This window comes from Trachypithecus francoisi, unplaced genomic scaffold (assembly GCF_009764315.1).
Source record: "Trachypithecus francoisi isolate TF-2019V2 unplaced genomic scaffold, Tfra_2.0 Lachesis_group1, whole genome shotgun sequence".
In the NCBI taxonomy this organism is placed as follows: Eukaryota; Metazoa; Chordata; class Mammalia; order Primates; family Cercopithecidae; genus Trachypithecus; species Trachypithecus francoisi.
The window spans coordinates 183426504-183443480 of NW_022681454.1; the positions used below are offsets into that span (position 1 = coordinate 183426504).

Sequence of the window (16977 nt, forward strand, 5' to 3'; positions counted from 1 at the left end):
GTCTTGGCTTCATCTACAAACCAAAATCCTTTTCTTCTCTAGAGCAGGAAATAGAACTCCACTAGTTCTCTGCTAGCATCAAGCTAAGCTGAGGTGTAAAAACTCTCTTCTTTTACTTAGTTCTGTGCATGGACAGAATCATCTGCCTACTCGCGACCAATCCGGTGTTGGGGGTGTGGCATTCTGATCACCCAGGTTGGGTCACATGCCTGCCCTCAACATGGGAGGCAGAGATTTATGAGTTGGGTGAGGAAAGAGAAGTAATTCCAGCAAAGGAAAGGAAAATGCACTGAACTACAGAAATGGGGAGAAGCAATGAATATTAAAAGAAATAGACTTATGTTAGGAGAAAATGGCAAAACTAGGGTAGATTCCCATACATCTCAGCAGGGTACTAGAGAGCCCCACGTGTTAATACACAAGAATACATTCTATGGAAGATGTTATTATTATCTGTATGAAACTGGATGCCCACTGGAATTCGTACATGAATGCACAATGCAGTCACTCACTACCACAAATTCTGCAGTAGAGCTTCCCACATGTGGGGCAATTCCAGGGATCAGCATATCCCTACAATGGATCCAGAGTGTAACGGATAAGCCATGCCCTGGGGAAACTGCCTTTCAGATCATGGCATCTGCCCTGCCAGGGAAGTATGAAACTGGATATTTCTAAGGCACATTGAAACAAACGTCCTTTTTAGCAACAAGTTACGGGTATTTTGAAAATCCCTGACTGCAAAACGCATAGAAATAGCAGGTAAAATATAGTAAACATGGACTTAAATGCTTAGCTGTGCTTCCAAGAGAATAAGAGAAATACCCAGGGGAAAATGGCAAAGCAGAAAACCTGAATGGTCAATTAATACAAAAACCACGAGTGCCCTGGAAACATTTCCTGATCTCAAGAATCCAGAGACGTGAATCTGAAGGCTGTGTGGGGTAGCAGAAGACAAGGCTTTAGGTCACTGCAAGGTAGAGACCTCTGCATAAATTCAGAACTCATTAATCAGGAATTAAAAGCTTCTAACAAAAGTAAAGAGATAAAAAATGAGCTTGTTCATCTCATGTTCATTGCAGCATTATTCACAATAGCCAAGAGGTAAAAGCAACCTAAATATCTGTCAACACATGAATGGATTTTAAAAAGTGGTATATACACAATAGACAACTATTCAGCCTTATAAAAGAAGGAAATCCTGTCATATGTCATAACAGAGATAAACCTTGGTGATATTATACTAAGTGAAATAAACCACTCACAAAAATACAAACACAGTGCTGCATGATTCTTCTTATATGATGAGGTTTTTAAAGTAGTCAAACTCTTAGAAACAGAGACGTAAAATGATAGGTGCCAGGGACTGGCGGAGGGGGAAAAGAGGAGTTGTTCAACGGGTAGAGAGTTTTATAGGTGAATCCCAAACTCTAATCCTACTTAAGCTGGTATAGAGGATAGAAACAAAGATAAGACCGTAGATTTATGAACAATAGAAAGTGCAAATCAAGAATTCTGTACCTAGCCAAACTGTCATTCCTATATGGAGATGAAAAGAGAAAAAGAGTCTCAAACATGCAGGAATGTAGGACAATCATTTGTACAACCTTACTGAAAAAATATTCTCCAAATTAAAATAAATGTGGCTGGGCATAGTGGCTCATGCCTGTAATCCCAACACTTTGGGAGGCTGAGGTGGGTGGATTGCTTCAGGCCAAGAGTTCAAGACCAGCCTAGGCAACATGGTGAAACCCCATCTGTAGTAAAAACTCAAAAATTAGTCAGGCGATGGTGGCGGGCACCTGTAATCCCAGCTGAGGCAGGAGAATCACTTGAACCTGGGAGACAGAGGTTGCAGTGAGCATACCACTGCACTCCAGCCTGAGTGACAGACAGAGACCGTGTCTCCAAGAAAAACGAAGCAAACAGACAAATGCATTTTACACTGGCAAAGATCAAATTATTTGTGATTATAGTGCTCATCATTTACTGGGTATATAATCTCTACCAGTAGTTTCACTAGATACTTTATAAATATCATTTCTGTCTATCCTTTAACAGGTCTCTAAATTAGACGTTCTATCCACTTTATGTATATGAGAAATCTAAGAGAATTGACTAACCCACTCTTAGATTTCTCATCTATGAAGTTGATAAAATAGCTCATTTAGAGGCTTTGTAATTTGCAAAATATCATATAGCTAGGATTGTAAATTGATCCTGGTACTTTTTGATTTTTTGATTTAAAGTTCATGCTGAAGTGTGCTGGGTTGACAGGCATTCTAAAATTCAGCACAAAGCATAAGTAAAGTGGCGTCTTTCCCTACTGGGGTGAAGGAGCCAGACCACCAAAATAATCAGTTCTTTAGACCTTTCTGATGACTCACATCCTCGAAACTTTATGAACTCAACATGATATCCTGTACACTGGAAAAATACAATGTATATTTTTAATAAAAATGGAGTGGGTTTTAGGAGATCTGTAGCAGTCACAGCTGACATCCAAACTGTTCTATTTCACACGTGGAGGTTTCCATCTTCCACCACCACGACCTCCACCTTCCTGCTCTTCACTCCTTCTTACTTCACTGATCAGTTACTGTTTTTCTCTTCCAATTCAGACTCAAAGTGACAGGACAGGACAGAATGACGTAGAAATCACCGGGTTTGTGCGACCTGGAGAATGGGGTCCACGCAAACCTCTGGACTGCGTTTTCTCAGGGGTAGACTTGATGTTCAGATGCTGCTGTTCTGCACTGGGCCTTTTGGGTTCCTCCTCCTCATTCACTCTTGCTCCTAAGCATCACCTGCTCTGACTTGTAAACGCTGTTCTAACATCACCTAACACAAAGGAGTTAACTGAAGCTCTCAGAGGCCTGGAGGTCAGTCGTGGACCTTCACATTATTTGACTTTAAACAAATCTTGAAAGATTCATCCCCGTCACATGGCACCTGTGTGCATGGAGAGGCATTCATATCACGCCAGTACAAAAGCAGCAGCAGTGTTTGCCAGAAATCGTGGGATTCCTCTGCTTCCCACGGGTTCCGGGTCTGAATTGCCAGGCCTGCTTTGTCAGGAGTGAGATATGTAAGAGTCATGGCTGGGTGGGGCTGGATTGTGCTATGGCATGTAAGGGATGAAAGTGAGAGATATTTCTTAATTACAAATGTATGTTCCTTATTTTTCTAAGTTTGGATTCACATCCCTCAATTCCATTTTTTTTTTGCACAAAATCTCACTGTATCATTAATGGATTTGTACAGTGCATTGACAATATCATAATCTATCAACTCTAACCTGATTAAGCATGCACTTGTCATTTTAAAAAGTGAGAAAACTGGCATACATGCTTCAGCCAAGAATTTCCCACACCCGCATTGTGTACGCAGCTGGTTTAATTATAGACATAATGTGTTTCGCATAGTATGTACAAAGCTGCATCACATCTGAACATCTCATTTGATGTATTTCCTGAGACCTGTTTGCTACTGTTCTTTCCATTGTGACTGTCCTTACCTCTGTGACTGTCCTTACAGAGTTAATATTTTTATTAATTAGTAATTTACCTAATTACTATTTTTATCTAGTTTTATTAATAGTAATGTATCTAATTACTATTAGAGAATTAATTATACTTCAGCGCCTAACTGAAACTGCAATCTTATTCCATCACATCTGGAAATGGGTGTACGCTCATAGCTGAAACTGCAATCTTATTCTGTCACATCTGGAAATGGGTGCACACTTGTAGCTCCTCTGAAAGATAATTAGGCCTCACAGAAGGAGCCATGATCTACATTTCCTTGAACATCCAGAAAGCAGAAATGACGATACTGTGACTGACCCTGTCTGTGTTCTGAGGAGATTGTTTTGGTAAAATCAGTTTCTTAGCACCAAGTTCTTAGGTGACTGGTGGCACAGAACACCACTCGCATCACTGAATACAGACTGACTTGGGGTCTATAGGGTGATGGCAGTTGAGAGTTGACAGCAGTGCTGTAGGAACAAGACTTGAATCATAGAGAGAGAGTCTACATGGAGCAGTGTGGTGATATATTTCCAAGCACACAATTTCTACAACAGGTCAACCGCAATTCTCACACAGCTAACCCCGCCCTAAAGTGAATATTCAGTAAAAGCAATCATATCTTTATTCCAAACCATCTGAATTCACTGATTTTTATAAATATGTTATTTTATTCTATCAAATAAATTCCACACCTAGATTCCTTAAAACAACTCTTGCACTACTTTATAGGTAAAATGATCAATTTGCATAATTACTTCATTTGAAGTTATTAAACTAAGACAGTAAAATTCTTTAAGCTACTTTTTGCTAAACTCTAATCATTAAGTGAAACAATATTTTTCCCTCAAAAAAGGGTACCAGTTTCCTGGAAATATTCTTCATGGCTTTATTTCCTCTGCTAATTGATCCTGGTCATTTAATTCAATAACTTTTATAAACTTAAAATTATAAGAATTTAATCGACTTTTGCTTAGCTTCCAATTATGTCTAATTTGTTTCTATTCAGTCTCATTAAATCCAGTTATGGTTGGACTAATAGTAATTACTCCCAATAGTTAATGTACTTTAAAATAAGGACTCTGTCTTCTGTTATTTTCAAGTAATTTTTCATCAGGGTTAGGTAGGGCTTCTTAATCATATTAAGACAAATGGTTTCCTATGTGCACGAGTAAGTTTGCATTTGGTATGTCGGCAGCCCCATGAAACTTAGCAAAGCTAGCAAGTCCCTAGACACGGAGCAGCCGCTGCAGAGGTGGCCTCCCCGTAGCATCGTTAATATCAGTTGTAATTGGTAGGCAATCACTTAGTTTTACATTTCATTAGCTGAGTTATACAAATGTGTAAAAACACCACAGTTTTAATAAAAGGGAGTAAAGGAGAATATGAGTAATATTCACAAACACCATGTGGAAGAGGTAGTATTTTCTCAGAAATGGTGCATTCCTGGAGCAAGGTCATTCTGTGTTTGGTTTGTTAAACATCTATTTCCACTCTGACAAACCACTGGAAAAGCCCAGCCTCACAAGGACTCTCCATGTGGGTGATCACACAAAAGGACACCCATAACACAAAATCCAAACAAGGGTGGTCCGGGCTTCACATTAAAGACTCACTACCAAGTTTTCTTAGAAGAGATAAAGATCACAAAGTTACTTTTATGTGATGAAAAACAGAGAGAAAGAGTAAATGGAACAATAAGTGTTAGGAAACAACAGTGAAAAACAAGCTGTGGAAAAAAATGAATGGAATTATGTTTTGCTTGGTATTAATTTCCTACACTGATATCAGAAAATACGGGAAAGAACAAAGCACATTTTTTTTGAGGCAAACAGAACATAAAACAAATGAGTGTTAAAGATTATTTTGCAGTGCTAACCAAAATATCTGTGATGTGTTTCTTCCCTTTAAAAATACGATTTTGTACAATTACATTTATATAAATTACTGAAATAAAAGTGGAAAGAGGAGAACACACGTGGGGTTGCCAAGGGGAAGCGGTGGAGGAAAACGTGTCAGTGTCTGCAAAGATTGCAGGTTGGAGCCTGGTGGTGAGGCCACAGTTCTGTATCTTGACTGTCGAGGTGATAGTTACAGAGATCTACCCGAGATAAAAATGCACAGAACACACACGCACACACACACATACACGAATGTGTACAAAACTGCTGCGATCCGAGTAACCTTTTTGAACTGTACCTATGTCAGTTTCCAGGTTTTGATACTGCTCTGTAGCTGTGTAAGATGTCACCGCTGGGAGAATTAGTGAAGAGCACCTAAGACATCCCTGTACTTTTTGCAACTTTCTGTGAATCTGTAATTATTTCAAAAGAAACTTGAAAGTCAAGTATAGCAGAACTAAACCCATCACTTCAAAGAGGAAAAAACTGAAGATTAATGAAATTGTTGAAGAACATCAAATACTCAATAGTCCGTATGAGAGCTGTATTCTGTCCACTCGCCAAACGGCTGTCATTTAGCCTTTTCCTGATGTGCCCTGGAGGACTTGAGCTCCCCTTGGATTGCCAAGGCCTATAATGTTTATTTGTTACTAACTTTGTACTGGACCCAAAACAATGAAAAGTGATCGAGTAGTCATTTATAATAACAACTAGTACTTTTACTTATAAAGAGACAACAGTGGTAATGGATTTAAATATTTGGGTAAAGAATAGGATCCTGGTAAGACAATACTGGCAAAATATAAAACAGAAAAAATAAGGAATCAGAAACATAAGTAGTTCAGTATTGTGAAAAAATTCTGGATCTGAGAAGCAAAAGAACAGAGATTGCATTGCGTTTCTGCTCCAGACCTGCTGAATCACCTTAGGCAATGCATTCCCTTTCCCTGAATCTGTTTTCTTTTCTACAAACTAAAGTGAGCTCGGTCATCTCCAAGGTCCCCCAAATATTCACACTTTTTGACTACATGTACTTCAGTTGAATTCCTAATTTCAGTCTGGATAATACGTGTGTGCTGCACCACAGGTGGTATGTGTCAACACTCACGTTGGTCCTAAAAAAATAATTAAATCTAGCATTTGGCAGCTGGAAGCCATTGCAATCTTTTAAGTATTCCTGAAGCTTATTTTATCAGTGTATCAAGATAAAATGCTAATAACGTGGTAGATATAAAGTCTGTTAGCAATTATCAGTGCTGTGTGATCTCAGAAGACCTTGTAAGGATAATGATAAGAAATGGATCAAGTAAAACAGCCTGAATTGACCCCCAAGAGCCACTAAAATGATTAACTATTCCATTCATGAAAATTCACTACGGTCAAACTATCTAAACTTGCAGTTCCTGAGCTGACGTTATTCCAGTTCTTCATGGGACTATTAACAGCACCTTCATGTGGCTAAACATCATGAAGAACAGCAGCCTTAACAATGTATTGCCATTTCTTTATATATCTGTTTACACTTGTGATCATAACAATGTTAACTTTAATACTCTCACAAAAAAAAATTGGAAAAAAATACCCCTTTTACAACATGAAGCTGAAGATCTAGGACTGCATCAACGATCAAAAGCTAAAAGGTAGTACCAGTAATCTCCGTTAGTGCTGCAAAAAGACATCAAGTTCAGTATCAACTTCATAAAAAAAGATAGTTCTTAACCAGCAACTGAACTTTAAAGTTATCATGTTGCTTGCAACTGAAATATGAGCCTATTCACAAACACAGACGATATTCCCATGAACATCCCTGCTAAACTCCACCTGACCTCACCGTGAGAGTAAACCGGGAGGAGGGTAGAGATGATAGCTCTCCATATATAATGCTTGAATCTCCAGGAGGCAACAGAACAGGATCATTGCCCCACCATGGCTCCTTCCCATCTGTTTTGCTCATCCAAGCAGACCTACGGTGAAACAAAATGAAAGCACTAACAGTTTCCTGGGCTGTATTTTTCTTAGTACCATACAGAGAAAAACCTAGTCACACTGCCACTGCCTGCATTCCTAACCCTGGATTTTGCATTCTCACGCCGTGGGTTACAAAAGGCAAACGGCAATGTGTATCCATCACTATCAGCAGATATAATTTTGCATTCTCATGCTGTGGGTTACAAAATGCAAACGGCAATGTGTATCCATCACTATCATCAGATATCGTGCACGAAAGACACTTGCTATGGATGGCTGAATAACAATAACATGATCTGGGGCCATCAGAAGTTCTACTTGACTCTCATTTTCTCACACTTTTGCAGGCTGCTGGCTGACCTCCACCCCACTTCAGGAACAACAGGGTAGACTACAGCTGGGCCGATCCATAAACTCACCAGTAGCCCAGGAGATGGCCTGACGTAAAAGTTCTGCACAAGCAGGAGCAGAATGAGCCGATAACTCCCTTTGCATTCTGTTTGTACTCTGTATGTTATTTTCACAGAGCAAGACAAGCTTCTGCTGTACTGCACACACACATTACTCACTTTCTTTGCTGTCATGATGCTTAGGTATTTCAATTGCATTTTTAAGTAATATATCTTTCAATACTTAGCTTAAAAATGGCATGATCTCCAGTTGTAGCTTCAACAGTCTGTTGAAAAGTTTGTCTAAGACAGTAGGCTTTAAACATTCAAATAACTCCTTGGTCCCCTAGCTGGACCAATAAAGTTATGTTTGTTAGTGAAAAGCAGCTTTGTAACATTTTCCTGGAGATATCCAAATGAATAAAGGTGACCTGGACACTTATCCAACAGTGATGATGCTTTAAAAGTTAAATTATGTGAGTTTATGACTGGAGGACAAGTAGTTTACACAATTACACACCTTGATATGTCTAAACTAAATTCATACAGATGCACAGGCACACAGAGACAAATAACCAGCACACTTCCACAGAGAAAGCATGATTACTCACTGATCGCCATGCTTGTCTATTAAATACTTACTAATTTTTGTACTAAAAACCAGCATCAAAGCTTGTACTGAATGAAATTACGTGTAGTTAATACACTGTGGAAAGTGAAATTTACACTGTGTCCATGAAGGAATTATATTATCTAACCAAAGCACAGTAACAAAAATTCCTGTATATCAGAACCATGAAAAGCCAGGACTGCTTATATACTGCTGTAAGATTTTTACATTATTTGGGAGATGATATAACAGTACTTAAGAATAAACTGTGATAAGTTAACAATACACATCGTAAACGCTTGAGCAACAGCTTTGAACAAAAATACATGGTGCACCTGTTGAGCCAATAGTTGCAATAAAATGTAATACCGATATGGTTTGGCTGTGCCCCCAACCCAACCTCATCTTCAATTGTAGTTCCCATAATCCCCACGTGTCCTGGGAGGGACCCGGCAGACGGGAATTGAATCATGGGGGTGGTTACTCCCGTGCTGTTCTGTGATAGATTCTGATGGTTTTAAAGGGAGATTCCCCCTTTGCTTGGCACTTCTTTCTCCTGCCACGTGAAGAAGGACATGTTTGCTTCCCTTCCGCTATAATTGTAAGCTTCCTGAGTCCTCCCCGGCTATGCAGAACTGTGAGTCAATTAAAACTCTTTTCTTTATAAATTACCCAGTCTCAGGTATTTCTTCATGGCAGTAGGAGAATGGACTAATATGAATACTTAAAAAAAATTGACCCAGAAGAAAACAAGAACACAGAGAAAGAGTAGCAAAGAACAGATGGGAAACTAGAAAACAAATAGTAAAATAGTAGTAGACTTAAAGCCAACCATATTGTTAATTACATTAAATGCAAATGGGCTAACCACTGTATTTTTTAAAAAAGAAACTTTCATATTGTATAAAAATTCAAGAACTTATAAAATGCTATCTACAAAAAATGCACTTTAGATGTAAGACAGATATAGGATAAAAACAAAAGATTAAAACAGATGTACAATACAAAAACTAATACAAAAATCTGAAATGGTATTACTAATATCAGATAAAGTTGACTTAGGATAAAATATATTATTAGCAATAAAAAGACATATTTCATAATGACAACGAGTAAATTTATCAAGAACATATAACAATCATAAATATGTATAAACCTAATAATACAACTTCAAAATGTATGCAGCAAAAACTAACAAAACTTAGAGAAGAAATAGATTTCAATGCTTTTCTTTTGAAAATTGATAGAAGTAGCCTTTAAGTCAGTAAGGATAATGAATATTCATAATGCTATCAAATATTGACCTAGTTGACAGCATAGCACACATTTTTTTTCATTTGCATGTGGTAAATTCACCTAGTTGGGACATACCTCTATTTACTGCTGTTTAAATCTCAGTACATTTAGAACTATTGGTATCGTGAACTTAATTTTCTGACTGAAATAAAAAATAACAAGTTATTTTAAGTTTGCTAAATATTTGGAAATTAAGCAGCACATTTCTAAATAACCCATGAGTCAGAGAAAAACATAAGGAAAGCTTGCAAATATTTTAAACTTGATGATAAAATCACAACATACTAGAATTTGTGGAATGCAGCAAAGCAGTGCTTAAAGTGATATATATAAATATATTTTTAATGCTTATATTATAAAAGAAAAAAGTCTAAGTCAATTCACTAAGCTACCACCTCTAAAAAACTAGAACACTAGAAAAAAGGAACAAACTAATCCCAAGTAAGAAGAAGAAATGAAAGAATAAAGATAGAAGAAAAAAACCTGATGACATAGAAAACCAAAACAACAGAGAAAAATCAGTGAAACCGAAAGCTGGTTTGTTGGAGGCCAAAAGAATGAGGGTCGTGATGAACTCAGTGTACCACTGGAGGCTGCAGAAAGAATGAGGGTGGTGATGAACTCAGTGTACCACTGGAGGCTACAGGAGTAAACCGCAAGCTGTCCTCATGAGAGCAGGACGTTGGCAAACTGACAAACTGCGGCTGCCCAGAAGGAGTGCCGAGGGCAGTCACGCCCCAAGCACAGTGTTTCTTGTGATGAGGCACATCCGAAGCCTGTGAGCAATCATGTGAACCTGCGATGAACCGAGCAGCTGACGAATTGTTACCTCCTCCCTGCTCTTTCTACCCAGTAAATAGGAAGGGCTGTAGAAGCTCAGGACGGCCTTTGCTCATTAGAAGCAAGAAGCCCCCGATCCCTTCTTTAAAACAAATCCTTTTTTCATTGTCTTCATTTCTGCATTCGTCCCCCTTCATTCAGTCCCACAGTCACTGTCACACTGGTTCTTTTAAAAGATTAATAAAGTTGGCAAATGCTTAGATTGATTAAGAAAAGACAAGAGAGAAGAAAGACACAAATTATCAAATCAGGGATAAAGAAGAGGACAACTTCACTAATGCCAAGAGCTTTAAGGAGTTAATAAGGGGATATCATGAACAACTTTATGCCAATACATTCAATAAATCTGATATATCAACAAATTTCTTAAAAGACATATAAATAAAATATGGGTAAAAGACTTGAACAGACACTACATGCAAATGGATATATGAAAGGCCAATAACCACATAAAAAGATGCTCCGTGTCATTAGACATCAGGGAAATTCATATTTAAACTACAGGAAGATTCCATTTCACATCCACTAGAATTATTACAATTAAAAAGAGAAAATACCAAGTGCTGGTGAGGCTGTGGAGCCACTGGAAAATGAATACATTGCCGGTGGCAGTCAAAACGGTAGAACTACTTTGGAAAACGGTGGGTTGGGTAGCTTTTTATATAGTTAAAAATATCAAAAGTCCCAGCAACTCTATTCCTTAGATATTTACCCAAGAAAATAAAAACATCTCTACACAAAGGCCTATGCAAGAATGCTCATGTAACAGCTCCATTATAACAGCTAATAATCGGAAACAATCAAAATGTCCCTCAGCAGGTGAACGGTGGTGCATCTGAGACTCAGCAGTAAACAGAACGATAAAGTAAAATAAGACAAAACAGAAAGAACTACTGATGCATCCGCAACTTGGATGAATGTCAATGCCTTATGCTCAGAGCTACAGATGGAATGTTTGTGCCCCTCAAAAAACTCCCATGTTGAAATTTAGCCCCCAAGCTAATGATTTTAGGATGTGGGGCCTTTGAGATGTGTTGGGTCATGAGGGTGGAGACCTTGTGAATGAGATTAATGCCCTAAAATTACCAGAGAGGACTCCTTTGTCCCGTCCATCGTATGAAGACACAGCAAAAAGATGACCATCTATGGACCAAGAAATTGTCCCTCATCAGACACTGAACCTGCTGAGGCCTTGGGATTTTCAGTTTCTATAACCATGAACAATAAATTCCTGTGGTTTCTAAGCTGCCCAGTCTATGGCAATTTGTGATAGCAGCCTGAATGGACTGAGGCGCTGAGTACAAGAAGCCAGACACAGAAGGGTCATCCTGCATGAAACCAAACACATTAAACCCTAGAACAGGCCAAGCAAATTCACGCCAGCGTAACACATGAGGCCAAACACATTAAACTCTAGAACAGGCAAAGCAGATTCACACCAGTGTTAACACATGAATCCAAATACATTAAACTCTAGAACAGGCAAAGCAGATTCACACCTGTGTTAACACATGAATCCAAATACATTAAACTCTAGAACAGGCAAAGCAGATTCACACCAGTGTAACACCAGTCAGTGATTGTCTGGAGCTGGAAATAAGGGAGTTAACTCTGAAGAAACATGAAGGAAATTTTTGGAGAGGGGAAATATTCTATACCTTGATTTTGGTGGTAGTTACACAGGTACAAACGTGTCCAGTCTCGGGTAGTTACACAGATATAAATGTGTCAAATCTCATGAAGCTGTACCCTTAAATGTGTGTATTTTAATGTATGTAAATTAGCCCCGGTGAAGTGGTTTTATTTTAAAAGGTTTAAACCATTTGACCACATGCATGCTCAGAATAATAGACACTTTCCATAAACTCTTATTCAGTATATTCAGTTCAAATAAATAGTGTACTTCAACACCACCTACTGCAGAAGTTCTAAATTTTTATTTTAAAATTAAGACAACAAATGTATTGAAATGTAATTTTTCAAATCTATGTATCCTAGGCTGAATGAAGAGAAAGGACCACGTCATTCCCAGGAGGGCAGAAAGGGCTCCTTCCAGGCATTCCAGTCAGTCTGCACAGTCTCCTGCTCCGGCTCCCCGAGACGAGACCTGGCACTGATCCTAACAATCTACAGGCTGAAAAAGGCACTGGGAGAAAAACTGCAGGAGCAGGGGTTCCTACTGAGGTTGAAGCAGTCAAAGAAGAGGTGGGATATGGTATCTTCACATTCAACATCGATATCAACGTATTCTTCAATCCCGAAGGCAATCTACAAGCACGTTAAGTCTCCATCAATTGAGAAAATATTTAAGAGATATCGTTACAGTTTACCTTAAAAAAAAAAAAAAAACTAGCGTTCAAAGAAACAAAAATTTAACACACATAGGGGTTATAATATTATTAATAAACTGCTTCAGAATAACTGCCTTTGGGTGTTTAAACATAAGCTGGAAAATCCATCAGAAAGTGAGGCAAGGAGAGCTCTTTTGCTTCTTCTTAACCTATGGAACAAGCACCTACTTCCTCCACACCCTCTCACCAGGGCCAGGAAGCAAATCACTTTACAGATATAAGCTTTAGGTTTTTCTGCCTCTGTTAGCCTGGGTTGATTATCAAAAGCAGAGCCCAGGGTAAGCACCTGGATGCAGGTAGTTTACTTTGTAATCAGTCCCTGGAGATAGGAGTGAAAGTCTTAAAAAAGTGAAAGAGGGAAAGAGAAAAAATCAATTCAAAGGTGTATTACCTAACAGATCCCACTGTAGGTACTAAAGTTAATACCATTGGGACACTAAAATACACTCAAAATACATATCTCATTATTAAAAAATACACACTCAAAATACACATCTCATCATTAAAAAAATACACACTCAAAATACATCTCATTATTAAAAAATACACACTCAAAATACACATCTAATTATTTAAAAATACACACTCTAAATACATATCTCATTATTTTAAAAATCAGTATTTTGATTGTGTCTTGGGTTAAATTAAAAGAAACTATGCGTTGCTATGATATTTGATAGAAATACTTTAATATGGTTGATATGGTTTGGCTGTGTCCCCACCCAAATCTCATCTTGACTCCCCATGTGTTGGTGGGAGGGACCGGTGAGAGCTAACTGAATCCTTCCGCGGGTCTTTCCTGAGCTGTTTTCGTGACAGTAAGTCTCACGAAATCTGATGGTTATTATCAAGGGGAGTTTTCCGGCACAAGCTCTTTTTGCCTGGCTCCTTCTTGCCTCACGCTTGACTGTGAGGCTTCCCCAGCCACATGGAACTGGAAGTCCAACTAAACCATTTACTTCTGTAAATTGCCCAGTCTTGGGTATGTCTTTATCAGCAGCGTGAAAACAGACTCATACAATGGTATCACCAGAATTTGACTCCACAAAGGCCAAAGGATTTTCCTATTGTCTTAAGGAAGAGGTGGAATCCCCACCTCCATCCCGTATTTATTTGCAAAGTAAACACCACCCGGATCCTTCTTCCGGTTACAAAGGAGAGATTAAAGAAACTTGCTTCAGTACCTCTAATGCTGTGTGACTTTGCGGTAGCTATACACTTTCTCCGTGCCCTAGTTTTTTGTCTTCAAATTAAAGTATTGGACTATATCACCTCAAACTCCATCTGAAAAATTCTATTCAGGGATATTTTACTTTACATTTCAGTGTCAGTCTACTAACAGAATATTTACTGTTGCTCTTTAACATCTCCTCAGTTGATAGAGTCTTCTCAAATGCTGGTAGGGTGTCAATGAGTTTGGCAAATATGCACGTATCATTGTCAGGGATTTCAAATTTACCCTCCACTGACTTTCCATAGACTTTAGAGTCTGTACCAAGTCTAGCCCTTGTGTCATGTGTATTTTTTCACCAATTAGTCTGACAACCATTTGAGTACAGAGCTGTGTCTTGAACACCTCTACTGTCCTCTTTAACGCATAGATAGTCCTGTCACCACTAGAAGGGCTTAATATTCATTAATAAATGGAATAGGATTGAAAGTAACTTTTCCAAAACATACGGCAAATTAATTCCCCATTCAATTCCACATTCCTTTCAAATACATTAAACAATATTAGATACTGGGCATCTAAAGGATATTTACTGCACTGTCAGAGTTTTCACTGCAAATAATGTGAAAAAACAAGTGTGGCATTAAAATTATCAGTCTGAATATTTTGAATATGTCTTGAGTTAAATGAGAAGAAGACTACATGTCACAATAATATCTGATCAGAAGACTTAAAAAGAAATAATTATGTTAACATAATCACTTTAAGAATTTATGCGTTGTGCAGGCTCCTCTCATCAGGATAAAAGAGAAGGTTGAAGACTACTAATTTTCTCATGACTCAAAAAAACAGACTATTGAAGATCAACCTGAGGAGAACTCATTTACGTTTAAGACTGTACATGCTTTATGTTTTTCATCGTAATTACAGTTCTTTATGTTTACTTTCAGGAAGAAGAAATGTGTTGCTTTTTTCATTGTTATTATTGTTGCTTTGTGTTTTTTTCTTTTCCCTTTTTTTTTTTTTTTTTTTTGTCGTTTCTGTCTTTGTCTGAATCTCCCAGGCAAGCAGGCAAGTCACCTATACCCCCATGCAGTATGGCTCCATGATACCCCCAAGGCTCAGCAAAGATGCTTGGCATAGGAAATAATATCGGCTCATTAGGCTATAGAATATGTGTGGTTTAAGGAACTGAATTTTCTCACTTAACCTGTAAATCAACTTGGCAGCTTCGTTTTGACTAACCCACACTCTGAAAACAAATTCATCACCTTTGTGCTAATCTGCCCCAGTGTTTTCACATAAGAATTTTTTGTCTAATTTAATTCCTGCAGAGCTGCTTGAAATCAAGATAATCTATAGCAGTCTCTGCTTCAAACAAAATAGAAAACTTTTTTCTTCTACAAAAATGGTTGCCCTTAATTTTATGACTGGGGTCCACATGTGAAATTATTCTTATAAAGCAAAATAAAAAGTACCAAAAACCATCTATTTGGGGTGATTTTATTAATAACAGTATTTTTACCTTGAAGTCTTCAGAGTGCTTTCAGATTTGTCATTTCATTTGACTTCTGTAATTATATCGAGAGCCAAGTATTAATATACCAGTTTTATAGATGTAATAACTGAGACAGAAAGGTTAGTAACTTGCTGAAGTTTGTTCGACTTGCAAGTGAGGGGCAACCAATCAGGACTTCTCTGTTCAGAAGCTCAATGTGAAAGAGCCTCTAGAATCCAAAGAGACTCAACACTGCACATTGAAAATCAATATAGCCAGCAATCTCAGTGCCTTGAGGGGCCAGTGTGGTAGGAACTCTTGAGGCCAGGAGTTTGGGACCAGCCTGGACAACATAGCAAGACCCTATCTCTATGAACAACAACAACAACAAAATTAGCTGGAGGTGGTTGTGCATACCTGTAGTTACAGCTACTCAGGAGGCTTAGGCAGGAAGAGCCTAAGCCCAGGAGCTCAAGGCTGCAATGAGCTATGACTGCACAAATGCACTGTTGGCTGGGCAGCAGAGACCCTGTCTATTTTTTTTTAATCAATACAATCGGGGCTGCCTGCCCTAGCACATTAAATTTCCCCAATTCCCTGTGTCCATCTCTAACCTTGGGCCTGTCTCTTCATCCAATTTTCCCGTTCTCATTTTCCCAGACTTCCAAGCAAAATGGAAGGAAATCATATAACAGCATAAGCATCCTCTGTTTTCTGGGTCACATTCCCTCAGGAAGTACTTACTGAGCATCTGCTAATATCAGCTGCGGCCAGTGTACCTCTTGAACAAGACAGACAAAATTCTGATGCCTCTACAAGGGTCATATTTGGTCTTCATTTCTCTACCATTTGTAACATTTTATTTTATTTGTCTTTTATTGGAAACCCTTCAAATCCTTTCTGAAGTAGATATAGTTGAAATAAGGATAAAAGTTGAGACTGAGATCATATACTGAGTTATTTCTCTTGCAAATTCATAGATATTCTAGTGACTATCTCATTTTGTTTTTCTTTTTGTTTGGAGGGAAGGGGTAGTTCCCGTCTTGCTACTTTTCTTTCTAACTGTGCCATGATTTAAGTTCCTTCATTCATCGTGTTGGCTGTCTTGAAGATAGATCCAGAAACCTGCCTCACACTGGAAGCAGCAAGGGCTTTTCCTCACCGGCGCCGGTGCAGCTCTTGGGCAGGCGTGTGACCAGCCCGTGGCTGTCAGTCACTCTCCCTCCAGGCTCGGACACTTGATCAGTGAAGAGAGAACAATCGGTGAAGTGAAGAACAGCAGAGGCACGCGGTGTTTATCACAGCAACAGTGTGCTCAGCAAACCCTTCCTGCCCAGAGATCAATGCAGGGTCCTTGCTTCCCGAGTCCCTCTGATTTCCATTTCCATGCCTAGTTTCTCAGCTTCCAGTTTATTCTTTGAGCCTT

At 38.6% G+C, this 16977-nt stretch overlaps 1 pseudogene; it reads right to left on the bottom strand.

Annotated features, from left to right (window-relative positions):
• Nucleotides 1-484: 484 nt before the first annotated feature.
• LOC117086524 lies at nt 485-660 on the bottom strand (annotated as a pseudogene).
• Nucleotides 661-16977: the final 16317 nt, after the last annotated feature.